Source organism: Lepidochelys olivacea (genome assembly GCF_965140295.1).
Source record: "Lepidochelys olivacea isolate rLepOli2 genome assembly, chromosome: 6".
Lineage (NCBI taxonomy): Eukaryota > Metazoa > Chordata > Testudines > Cheloniidae > Lepidochelys > Lepidochelys olivacea.
Genome location: NC_140416.1, coordinates 72,009,537 through 72,022,522, shown reverse-complemented (window position 1 = coordinate 72,022,522; position 12,986 = coordinate 72,009,537). Strand labels below are relative to the sequence as shown.

General features: G+C 37.7%; 1 protein-coding gene across 2 annotated transcripts in view; it reads right to left on the bottom strand.

Moving 5' to 3' along the window:
• The window catches only part of FMN1 (formin 1), a gene marked incomplete at its 5' end in the record, with an annotated part of 373,959 nt that overhangs the window by 168,331 nt on the left and 192,642 nt on the right, over positions 1-12,986 (bottom strand). The gene's annotated exons all lie outside the window — the stretch shown is intronic.

Genomic DNA, 12,986 nt, shown 5'->3' with positions numbered 1-12,986 from the left:
AAAACAACAAAAAACACCATGTAAAAACTGTGTATAATTAGGTATTAGATAAGGATGTGACACACTTTATGCAGATATACTGCATACTAAAAGGGAGAAGAATTTTACAGGTCTCTGAGTTCCAAAATTCTTTCGTTCATCTATGAAAATTCCTAGATTTAATTAAATTTAGGAAATGTAAAGGATTTTTCTTCTGTGAAGCACATTTAATGAATAATTACTCAGAATATGTCAAAAATACAGTTTGCTAATTAAGGTCTAGATTGTAACTTGCCTTAATGCAAACATGCGAGACCACCTCTCGCAGCCCTAAGCAGCATCAGTGCTTTCAGACTCTTGTATCCAGAACCAGGTTCAGGCAGGAGCACAGTATTTGAACACCAGATGCTCCTTCCTGGGAACAAATAGGTGGGGAAAGGAAAGCACCAGTGCTCCACCTTCCCTATGTGCTATCTCGCAGAGCTGGCGGGGTATATAGAGGGAAGAAACCTGCAACCTTTCAAGGGCTGAAGTAAATTACCTCCTTTCACCTTCCCTCCACCAGAGCAAGGGAGGATACGTGGATCCAAGTAATTCAGTCTAACTGTAAATGATTTACCTGCTGCATTAAGAAAAAAATCCTTTGCCTATCCAAAACTTTAGATTCCTTTCTGCATTTCATTCTTTTTAATGGGTGGTTTTGAATTGGCCTTTTTTTTTTATTTTTCACTTTCATCCATTTGTATTGACTATACATTGTCATTAACATCTATTTCAGCTGGTTTTCTTTTTATGTTCACTAGTATTAATTTTTTGTTCATTGTTTGCTTGTTTGTTGGTTTTATTCTTTGCTGGTTTTATGATAAAATCAGTACTGTACTTTTGGACATTATTCAACAATTTTTTAATATTAAAGAATTAAAATTATTCAATTTATACTATTTACAATGTTTCATTAGAAATATCTGGTTAAAATGGTTTCATATTTCACGTCACATGCATTGTATTTAGTGCTAACTCTCACAGATACACAATATATGCTTAATATACTGAGAAATTAGAGAACAATTTGAACATTATACAACCTCTCAAAAAACTCCCCTTTCCTAAACTCTTTACAGGAAAATTAAAATTCCTTCTCTCTTAAAAAGCAATACTAGAGTATTAAAAGTACTCCCCACGAACAATTGCTCTCTCACAAACATAAAACCCCCACCTTCATGAGTACAATTTTTATTTAAAGATTTAAAATGCCATATTTTTTCAAAAGGCAATTTAAAACCTACAGCTAGTAAAATCAACCTTTGGACCAAAGAGGGTATTAAAGAGATTTTGTTGTGATAAGTACAAATGACAGGCATTTTTAAAAAATCTAAACAATGAAGAAAAACTAGAATTTCATATTACAAAACTTTGTTTTTTATGCTATGAAATTAAATAGATGTAGAGTGCTGCAAACACTCTAAGGCAGTCACCTGTATTATAGTAATGAATGTGATAAAAAATACAAAATGTGTGACCATTCAAACATCTCTGCGAAGTAATCGGATAATGATGAGCTTAACAAAAAACGACACCATCAAAACCACTTCAGCTCCCTGTCACTAGTGAAAGGCTCAGACAAATAAAAAAGGAACATTATTGATCGACAGGGGAGACACTTAAATTGGCTACGTATCAAGTGCTGTCAAAAGTGAAAGAAAGGACAGGTTTTGAGTAAATGCTCCTTTTCTCTATAAAAATGTATAAAGCCAGGGAAAGTGAACTAAGAACTTAACACTGCAAACACTAGCAAACTTTGCTTTTTACTGTAAGTAATCCAATTTTGTCAGTTTTTAGAACTACACTAAGTAGTATAAATATTTGTAAGATCAGGCCCTTGGATAAAAATGTCTCTAAAGTTTCACATCCTATGATACTGTACACTTTTTGGTCCTCTCAAATATAGTCATCAGCACACTGAAAGACATTTAAAAACAACAGGTTTCAGAGTAACAGCCGTGTTAGTCTGTATACATAAAAAGAAAAGGAGTACTTGTGGCACCTTAGAGACTAACCAATTTATTTGAGCATAAGCTTTCGTGAGCTTTATTTGAGCATAAGCTTTCGTGAGCTTCATCGGTGCATCCGATGAAGTGAGCTGTAGATCACGAAGGCTTATGCTCAAATTAATTGGTTAGTCTCTAAGGTGCCACAAGTACTCCTTTTCTTTTTAAAAACAACAGACCACTTCAAGCTCTTTTTTCCCCCTATTGTACAGCTTCTCTACCAAAGCTTATTGTGATTTATTTTAGTTACCAGTTCAAATGAACACTCCCCCCCACAAACTCAAGGACACTGATCTGTAAATGATGTAATATCTTTGAACAATGCTGTGGATTTATCTCTAAAGAATTCAGCAATTTTATGTTTTATCATAGTATTTTTCCCTACTGTTTTAACATAAAAACCTTCCCAACAGAACAAAATGGGAGAATAAAACTATTTGCTTTTCAAAGTGAAAGCTTTTCCTACTGTACAACTGGAGCAGTGTCCTTAAAAAACAAACAAACAAAACTTCTAAGACAAGCAGAGTAAATTGTCAAAACTACTTGATGGATTTAATTAGGTACCAAACCAATTGTGATAGCAGTGTGTGTGTGTGTGTAAGAGAGAGAGACTCAAAGAAAACTCTCTCTTAGGTGGTAATTTTATGCTTTGTCTTTTGCTTTTTTATTAGTTTATATGTTTTTTTAAAAATAACTTTCCACTGTAAGAAACAGAATTTTTTTTTTTCAGCTGAGTATGATTTGTTGTATTTTTGTCTGGATTTTTAAGGTCAAACTGTAAGGAACAGAATTTTCAAAACTTCATTTTTTGCTAAATATTTTACTATAGAGATATCTTACACTGAGATTAAACATTTATTATCAGGCTAAATCACACAGGACAAAAGAAAATTAGCTCCAACAATATTACATACTGGAAATCTGACCTGCAGAGGATCTAGTCAATAGGGAACTAAGAAAAAGAGTGTCCTTTTATAACAATGAGGAGTCCAGTGCATCTGAAGAAGTGGGTTTTTTACCCACAAAAGCTTATGCCCAAATAAATCTGTTAGTCTTTAAGGTGCCACCGGACTCCTTGTTGTTTTTGTGAATACAGACTATCACGGCTACCCCCGATACTTTAGAATGATGAACTGCATTTCAAGAGAGTAATAAACAACATTATCCAAAAAAGAAGTTTTCCTTGGTATTTACCTATGTCCATACTACCAACATCCCAGAAAAATATTGTTAACTGTTAACTGAAAAACTGTTAAAAAACATCATTACAAACAATTTTATTTTAGATAACTTCATATACAATACTATGTTACCATTTTCAGCAAAGCAAATTTAAAAAGTGGTTTTCAAATCCATTTGACAGAGGAAGCATATGACTGTCTAGGTGACTTCTACACCTGCTTCAGATGCCAGCTAAACATGAAATAAAAGATGAAAATCCTAATTTGAAATATTCTGCAAACCAAATAGGTGTGAAAATTTAGTGACATCAAATACTGGATATTTAAGTCCATGTTATTGTTAATAACATTATATTTACAGTCAATTTTTAATGTGAAGAAAATAGTATTCTCTCTTTTACCTATAACAAGTGATAAAATATTACACTTTGACACATCCCTAATTCTATAGCTTTATAAACAAAATACAAAATGAAATTATGAACATTATTTTCAAATTGCCATAATTTATTAGGGGCTGCAAACATTTGCTTTACAAGGATTTACTTAGCCAGATATCTGTATAACATATAGAGTATTTCCCAACAAGCGTCCCAAATATATTGTTGTGGAGAATGAAGGAAATAGCTATTTTTAAAATAAATATCAGGTGAACCTCAGTTTGCCTGTGTGATGTTATCCTACCTAGCTTCACAGAGTTAAATTAAAAAAAAAAAAAAAGCTGAAAGAAGGAATTAACAGGAAACAAATTAATGACAGAAATAAGGATACCAAAGGCCCTTAAAGGAACAACATTGCTAACAAGGTTTCTTTTCCCAAGCCAAACCTAGGATCATATACTAAAAACTTAAAGATGCTGGGGCTAAGCAGAAGGGAAGCATCATGCTGACAGACAAACACACTGAGAGAATCACAGAGAGCACACTGCAGAAGGCAGTCTGGCATTCCCAGCCAGAAAGGGCATGTACTGGGCTGAGGGAAGGTTACAAAAGCTGCAGAGGAAAGATTAAGGTGCAGGTAAGACTCATGCATTTAATCCTTCTGCTGTTTCCCCCCTTTGCTCTGTATGCTATGTTCCTGTGGGTGAAGGAATAAATAATACTTTGTTTTGAAAAAGTGTTTTTCGTGTTACTAATCAGCCTCCCAGAGTAAAAGGGCTTAAAGGTGTCAAACTCTGTTGGGCCTATTGTGTTAATACAGTTGGGAAACAGTGGGGGCTGTCGTGCAGAGATCCAGTCCCAAAGTAACTGGACCATGGAGTCTCTCCCAAAATGACAGGTGCAAGAAGACAGGCTTGTCACCAGAGGGGTGCACTCGAGAGGGACAAAAAACAGGTGCAAAACACAGCTCGCCCTGTAAGAATGACAAGTGTACATTAACATATACGTGAAGTCTAATTGGCCACACATTTGATCTAACATGGCTGGATTTAGTTCATATAAAGTTAATAGTGAAAAGCCTAAACTTGATACTTAAAGTGGTATTTAAAGCAACAACACAGGAAAAGAATTTGTGAGAAGAAGCCAAGAACAGTACGATCTCATGACAAAGAAGTAAAAAAACCTCTAGAACTATCTTCTCATTTTGACCTCTCTGGTATCTCCAATGATGGCCTGAAAAGTGTAGGCTGTTGGCATCACTGCCCATTATGTATAAAAACTTTCTGACAAAATCTATATGACTGCCTTCAAGAGTGACTCTACACACTGGAACCAGAGCAGAGTGAAGTATTTTTTCTTGCTTTGTCCACAGTAAACATGTGCTTAAAAAAAAGTGGAAAAACTGATGTTGATATGAACCTTGTTTGTGCCAAACACTGTGGAAAAACTGTTTATTAGTAATTCGGTTTTATGAAAATTCTCTTGCAGAGCCAGGGACAGTGAGATTATCTGGATTATCTGCCACAGAGTTTGGACCAGACTGGAGACTAATCAGATGTCTGTGCCTGATTTCTCCCACTCCCCAGCCCCCATTTTTCTAAGTCTTACATTCCTATGTCAATTCTTGAAGTCCTACATTACATTTTTTTAATCTGCTTGTCCTTGTGTGTTCCCTCTCCTCCATCTTTGGATCTCTCCTTACGCAATGAGTAATCCTCGTTGATGAATTTAGGGTCTATTGCTTGCTCTGAATAGGCCAGATAAACAAGCTTTCAGATGAAATTACAAGGGCTAAATACAGTCGATGCCACATACCATACTGCAAGTCATTCTAACTTCTCTAAATTCAAATTGCAAATGCATTTCTTGTTACCAAAATTCTACCTGGCTCATTAATGTGCTATAAAAACCACTAAGATATTTAAACATACAATTATGTAAAACTAATAAAAAGGAAGAAGCTAGTAAAATATTTAAATATGAACAAAAATCCAAATAAATTCTAAAGATATTTATTGTGATAGGCAAAGAACAGAGAAGTGAGACAGGATTTGAGGTCTTTGGGAAGTTTTGTTTATAGGCACCCACCTGCAGCCAGGTCCCCCATCCCCCGCCCAGAGCCTCCCACCCACTGGCAGCCCTGCTGATCAAGTTCTTCCCCTCCCTCCCAGTGCCTCTCACCCACCATGGATCAGCCTTTTTGGGGGAAGGAGTGGACTGGGGGTAGGGCCTGGGCGGAGCAGGGATAGGAAGAGGCAAGGTGAGGTGGAGGCTTTGGGGAAGGGGTGGACTGGGGGGCAGGGTGTGGAGCAGAGTGGGCATTGAGCACCCTGGGGGCAAGGAGGTTTTGTTTTGCACTGTTGTGGCTGTAGGAGTTAAACATGGTCTCACAAACATGGGGCTGAACTATGCCTCCTTGATCTATGTGTAGAGAACCCTCTCTGTGCAGATCTCCTCAGGTAGTTTATACCTCTAGCGCTTTACTGTGGATTAGGGCATTGGTGCTGTATGGTGCTGTCAGCTTTCCTATATGAGTACAGTACACCAGCATCCCAACATACAATGGCTCCAATTTAGTGACTATGAATGTAAATTTATTCTGTCCTAAATGCTGTAACAAGAAGTCACTTTTTTCAGGCCTCTCAGATTTGAGAACGTGAAATGGAGCAAGTAGCTGTACATCATATTTTAAACAATTGATCAACTGATGATTTTGTTTTGTCCTAACTAAAAACAAAAACACCAACTAATACCATTATTGGGGTGTTAGGGTATTGTTAGGGTGAAAGTAACACCCTTACCATTTAAAAGCCTGTCATCAGGCAGAAACCTAGCTCTGTTTGGACAGCTACAGTTCTCTTCTCTTTCTGAAAAATCTTTCCACAGATGACATTCAATGATATTTAGTGGAACTGAGCCTGCAGGGCAAGAGAAATTTTACAGAGCCAAGACTATAGTAGAAACATGTCCATATAACTCACTTCAGAAGCATAGTTTATATAAACCAAGCAACATTTCTGCTTAAGAACACTGAGCTTGGAGTGTATGAACTACAGCTTTAGGAAAGTGCTTCAAAAAGTTATAGTCCAATGCATTCCCCTATTTTTAAATTACATATTTTGTCTTGCTCACAGATGTAGAAATGGATTTCAAACAATGCATTGGGTGTTGCATTGAAAGGACTGGATAAATGCCACCAACACAGATGATAGCTTCACCGGATAAAAAAAAATATGCAGAATTCAAGATAGCACTGTTAGTTCAGTTAGGGCTAATAAATCACAGAAGTATTTCAAATGCTAGATATAAGCCATTTCATTTTACTTCCAGATATATATATATACATACATTGGAGGTGTAGTTTTTTTGGCCCAGATAGGGGCCTGGATGAAAAATGAAGACCTCCAACAACTGCTCCCACGTGTAAGTAAGGAAATATAAACATGCATTATATAGGTACTTTGAGCTAATCTATAATTAAAATTATATTGAAATTTACTCTTACTGCAGGACTTAAACCCCTCTTTCAAAAAATTTTAATGACTGAATTTCTTCACCATATTTGATACATTAATTCTGCAAAGGATCATTCATTTTTCTCTCTCTCTTTTCCAAGAGATAACTTTTCAAAGATTTAAAGAAGAATGATTTGCACTAACATGAAACTTCATATACAAATGTTCCTGACATCTCAAGCACAGGCCAATTTAAAATTTCAAAATTAAATAAAAGTAAAGTCATCTGCTTTATTCATCTCCATAAGAGAAGAAGACAAAAGTGTCAATTTCCATTGCCTCCTTCCATTTCTCCAATGTTATCATTCTGCCTCCATGCATCTTCTTAGCACAGAGAGCCTGAATATCAATATCCTCTGAGAAACCTGTAGTGACCTTGAGGTATATAAAGGATCGTACATAGGGATGTGCAGGCTAGTTCAGATAAGGTAAGAACTTATCTGAACCTTCACCCAAAAGTCAGAATGGATCTTTGAGGTTAAAAAACTCTCCATATACTTGGTTTACATATATACTAGTTTAGCTCTGCCATTCCTGGCTTCAACTAGACTGGAAACGTTGAGTGAAAGGATATCATCACAATATTTCTGACTCTGCCAAAAACAAGATATTCTGGATTTCTTACAAGAAAGTCTGTTCTCACAAGATTTCAAATTGAATTTGTAGAGTAAAGGGGTGAGTTCTTCAGAAAAGTATGCATATGTAAATTCACAAAGGCATTTGAAACAAACAAGGCCTCCTCAGTTTGGAAGTTTTCCCATCCTTAATGATTGCTATTAAGAGCCAGTAAAATGAATCCTCTCTGCAACTTCCAAATAATTTAAGAGCTAAATTATTTTAAATCACTGGGGTTACTGCATGAGTAAGGATGTGGCCCCAAATGTTAATCACTAATCATACAATGAAAAATGCAAGGAAATAAAGGAACTATCAAGGTACCACAAATTCATCGAAATGCCAGTTTCACTTGACTATTCTAGCCACACAAAAAGCCAGCACTGACATAATAGCGGTGAATATATTTGTCTTTGTAGACACGAAACTACTTTGGCCAGGTAATTTTTTACTGTTTGAACAAATGTGCACAGTCCATAACCATAGGTACTGGAGGTAATGCTGCACCCCTGCCTTGAAGTGGTTTCCATTATACATAGGGTTTACAGATTGGTTCATAAGCTCTCAACACCCTCACTGTACAAATTGTTCCAGCACCCCTGTCCATAGCCACCCTTTAAAACAACATGAGTCACAGCAACTCGATATATCTGGTGTTGAATTCGAGACTGAATTTTAACAGAAAGAAAATAAATCAGTTGGTATACATGTTTCTCATTTGAAACAGAGTCCTGGCATATAGTATCTTCTCGTCCTCTCAAGCTTAGTAATAGACAAACTATAAGGTAAAAATTGTTAGCTTTCCACAAAGATAGACCTCATACGTCATAGTGGTTTCTTTTGAGTGCCAGAATTGCTGGCAACTTTACAGACTTTTTCATTCAAAACTGTCACATACTGTATGCAGAAAAGGTTATAAAAAAAAGTGAGTTTGTCTGTACAGAAAGAGCCTGTCTATTTAATTCTGAGCTACAATGAACACGTGATGTACTTGTGACTCCAGGCAAAATGGATGTGGAAAGTTTAAGAAAAATAGACTTGTGCTGAGAGGAAACTGTAAATAAGCACAGAGAACACTTTTTAATGAAATTAAAAAAATTGTTCATAAGTGCTCAAAAGCCATCGGGTCCTTTGGTAGAGCCCAAAAGAGCAGATTTTTTTTTTAACATTTGTAAGGCACTTTGCAGATGAAAAAGTGCCATGAAGATATTAAGTAATATGATTACTAATAGGATCTAAAAAGTAAGACAGGAAAACTGACGAACTGTGTAGACTTTTGGTGTTTAAATATGAAAGGCACAAAATTATTATATCTGTGTCATATTTAAAGAGAGTAATAACTCCATATTAGTGAAATGGACTTTAAAATGTTTTTGGAAATTGTAATCATAAGCACATATACATAATTTGTATTTTATAGGAAAAATGCAATTTTACTTCACGGGAAGAGATAACGGCATTATGCGTATCTTACAGATAGTTGTTCTATCTTCAGTTTTTACATGTTTTTTTCCTTTTTCTCTTGCCAGTTTTGACCCTATTTCCTTATATTTATTATGTGCTCACATGTTTGACAGATTTCTGACAGCACATATGTTAGGCTCTAATTTCAATTTGTGAATTAAAACTTTATTCTGTATTAAAAAGGAAGTCATGAGAATATTAAGGTCCTTTTTATGACTAACAGAAAATAATAAAAAAGTTTCACGATTTCACAGACTTTAAGCCCAAGGCCCAAACAGACCATTTGATCAGCTAGCCTGACCTCAGGAATAACACTGACCATTACTTTTCACCCATATACCCCAATATGAAATCCAATGACTTCAGTTAAACTAAAGCATTTCATTCCTCAGGAGACTAAAACATTGTGTGTTACAGGCAGAGAAGATAAGAGTTCAAGGTACCAACAGTGCTCATGGCTCTTGGAATGGCAGGTATTGAGTAGGTGAGATATGCACAGATGATCCTTGCAAGCAATTCAACTTCAGGCTATAGAGGAAAGCCAACCCCTCACCTCTCAGCCCCGCAAGATCTCTGCCAATCTGACCTGGGGGGGGAAATTCTTGCCTGACCTAAAGTTTGGCTATCAGTGTGACCCTGAGCATGTGAGCATGGTGCACAAGCCAGAGATCTAAAAAGAGGATTCTCTAAATACTACTTTGGAGCACTCGTCCACCAGGTGCAATGTCCCATCTCTACCAATGGCCAATCTCTGATTCTTCGGAGAAAGACAGAAAAAAAATTCACAATACAGCAGGCCAATTATGTGTTGGGGGGAAAAATTCCCTTCTAACCCCTGCAGGCTGAAGCCCTAAAGCATGACATTTGATTGTAGTCATCTAATGCAGAGCTGCAAGTGTTATGGCCAGCTGAGGGCAATGCAGCCAACCCTATTCTCTCCATGGTCCGTAATGAAAACAGATGAACAGGGGATTGCTTCATAGAGTCACAGATTCCAAGGCCAAAAGGGACCACTGTAACCATCCAACCCATAGCTGGATTAAAGCATATATTTTATAAAGATACCTAATCTTGTCCTAAAGACTCCAAGAGACGGTAAGTCCACCACCTCCCCTAGTAAGCTGTTTCAACGTTTAATAAACCTCAACTGCATCTTATTTCAAGGTTGAATTCATCCAACTTCAATTTACAGCCACTGGACCTTGTTTTCCTTTTGTCGGCAAGGTTGAAACCACCCCCACCCCCCATTAGATATCTTTTTTCACATGTAAGCACCTATACACAGTGATCAAATCACCTCTCAACCTTCTCTTCAAAAAGCTAAATAGGTTGAGCTCCTTAAGCCTCATATTGTAAGAAGAATATATTCAGTGTTTGCACAGTACCCAGCACAATGGGTGATTGGCACCTTTGAGTGCTGCCGCAATTTAAATGATTAATAATAGCATAACTGTATAATTTTCTTGGGTTTGGTCTACACTACAGAGTTAGGTCGATGTAAGCTGCCTTACAATAGCTTTGGATGAGCTATTACCAGCAGGAGAGTGAGTTTGTGTGTGTGGTTTTTGGAGGGGGGTGGGAAAACCTGGATTTGTGCTGGAAATGGCCCACCTTGATTATCATACACATTTTAAAGAGAGTGGTCACTTTGGATGGGCTATTACCAGCAGGAGAGTGAGTTTGTGTGGGGGTGGGGGGGGGCGGAGGGTGAGAAAACCTGGATTTGTGCTGGAAATGGCCCAACTTGATGATCACTTTAGATAAGCTATTACCAGCAGCAGAGTGGGGTGGGAGGAGGTATTGTTTCATGGTCTCTGTGTATATAATGTCTTCTGCAGTTTCCACAGTATGCATCCGATGAAGTGAGCTGTAGCTCACGAAAGCTCATGCTCAAATAAATTGGTTAGTCTCTAAGGTGCCACAAGTACTCCTTTTCTTTTTGCGAATACAGACTAACACGGCTGTTACTCTGAAACCTGACTCTAAGTGTCTACACTACAATGTTGCTCCCGCCACAGTAAGTCACCCACTACACCAACCTAATAACTTCACCTCTGCGAGAGGCATAGTGCTTAGGCTGATGTAGTTAGGACGACGCAGTGTCTGTGTAGATACTGCATTACTTACATCACCTGTTGGCTGTCAGCCTCACATGGGGCTCACAGCTGGAGCCCCACCACCCTGAGGGCTGACATCTCGGGCTGTCATCCCCACAGCAGAGAAGGGCGCTCCAGCTGTCAGTGCTCCACACAGTTAAGTCAGTGGAAGTGCTCCTGATGAGGAGACACACCACCACCAAAAGGGGAGTAGTGTGGACATGAATCACCACAATAACTACTGCAGTGGCTGTATGTCAACCTAAATTAGGTTGACTTAATTTTGTACTGTAGACAAGGCCTTTGACACAGTTATTTTAAGCAGAGTGAGAAGAGCAAGTCTTGTTGGTAGGAAAAGAAGGACAAGGAAAACAAAGCATGAAAAAAAGGCGGGAAGCTGGGGACTAGATAACTGCTCTGTGCACTGGAGTGCTAATGCTTGTTGAATAAAATGAGACGAGTTATTAATGAAATGCGTTTAAAGATTTTGGAAACATCAGAGGATATCAATGTAACACTATAAAATGAGAAGAGAATTTTCTGGGGAACTGGAATAGAGACCTGAACTAAATCTTCATCCAGATTTCCCATACGTAATGGGAGAGGTGGGAGTGTGTCATTTTTACTGACAAAATCCATTTTTTTCATTGGCAAACTTTTCATGAAGCTTTAAATCATTTGGCTTCCAAAATATAGTTTATCAAGACAAAACTGGGAATGACACATCGTTCTAACAGCCAACACCTAATGTAATGTTAAAAACATATTCTTGTACTCTTTGCATTGTTTCATGTGTTTGGACATCAGCTCACTGTTTCAGAGACTGAAAGTCAGTACCCAAGACTTGAAAAGCAAAGGAGGAAATAATTTTATATTTGTTTTGTTTAAACATATATTCATTTGGAATTATTCAATAAACACAGAGAGCCAAAAGCTCTTTGGGCCCTTCTGCAGTCGCAGATAAATCTGGGTTTCATATATTTGAGATCACTAGGAAGTCTCACTTTGTCCACAATGTCTCTTGACAACCAGACATTATCAAGTGGTATAATGTATCCTCCTCCTTCCCCAGCACATACCGTCAAGCTGTTAACTGCAGTTGGCTGTGCCTCTCAAGAAGAGCTCAGCGTCTCTGCAAAGTGCCATCAGAAGCTATCCAAACTACCAGCTTTAATTAGGTATCCTTAAACAAAAGTATATTTTTCATTCGCTATTGTCAAGGTTCCTTCCCCACTCTGAACTCTAGGGTACAGATGTGGGGACCTGCATGAAAACCTCCTAAGCTTACTTTTACCAGCTTAGGTTAAAACTTCCCCAAGGTACAAACTATATTACCCATTGCCCTTGGACTTCCACTGCCACCACCAAATGTTTATCTGGGATTATTTTTATTAGGAAAGCGTTGTTTGGAAACGTCTTTCCCCCCAAAATCCTCCCAACCCTTGCACCCCATCTCCTGGGAAAGGTTTGGTAAAAATCCTCATCATTTGCATAGAATCATAGAATATCAGGGATGGAAGGGACCTCAGGAGGTCATCTAGTCCAACCCCTGCTCAAAGCAGGACCAATCCCCAATTAAATCATCCCAGACAGGGCTTTGTCAAGCCTGACCTTAAAAACTTCTAAGGAAGGAGATTCTACCACCTCCCTAGGTAACGCATTCCAGTGTTTCACCACCCTCCTAGTGAAAAAGTTTTTCCTAATATCC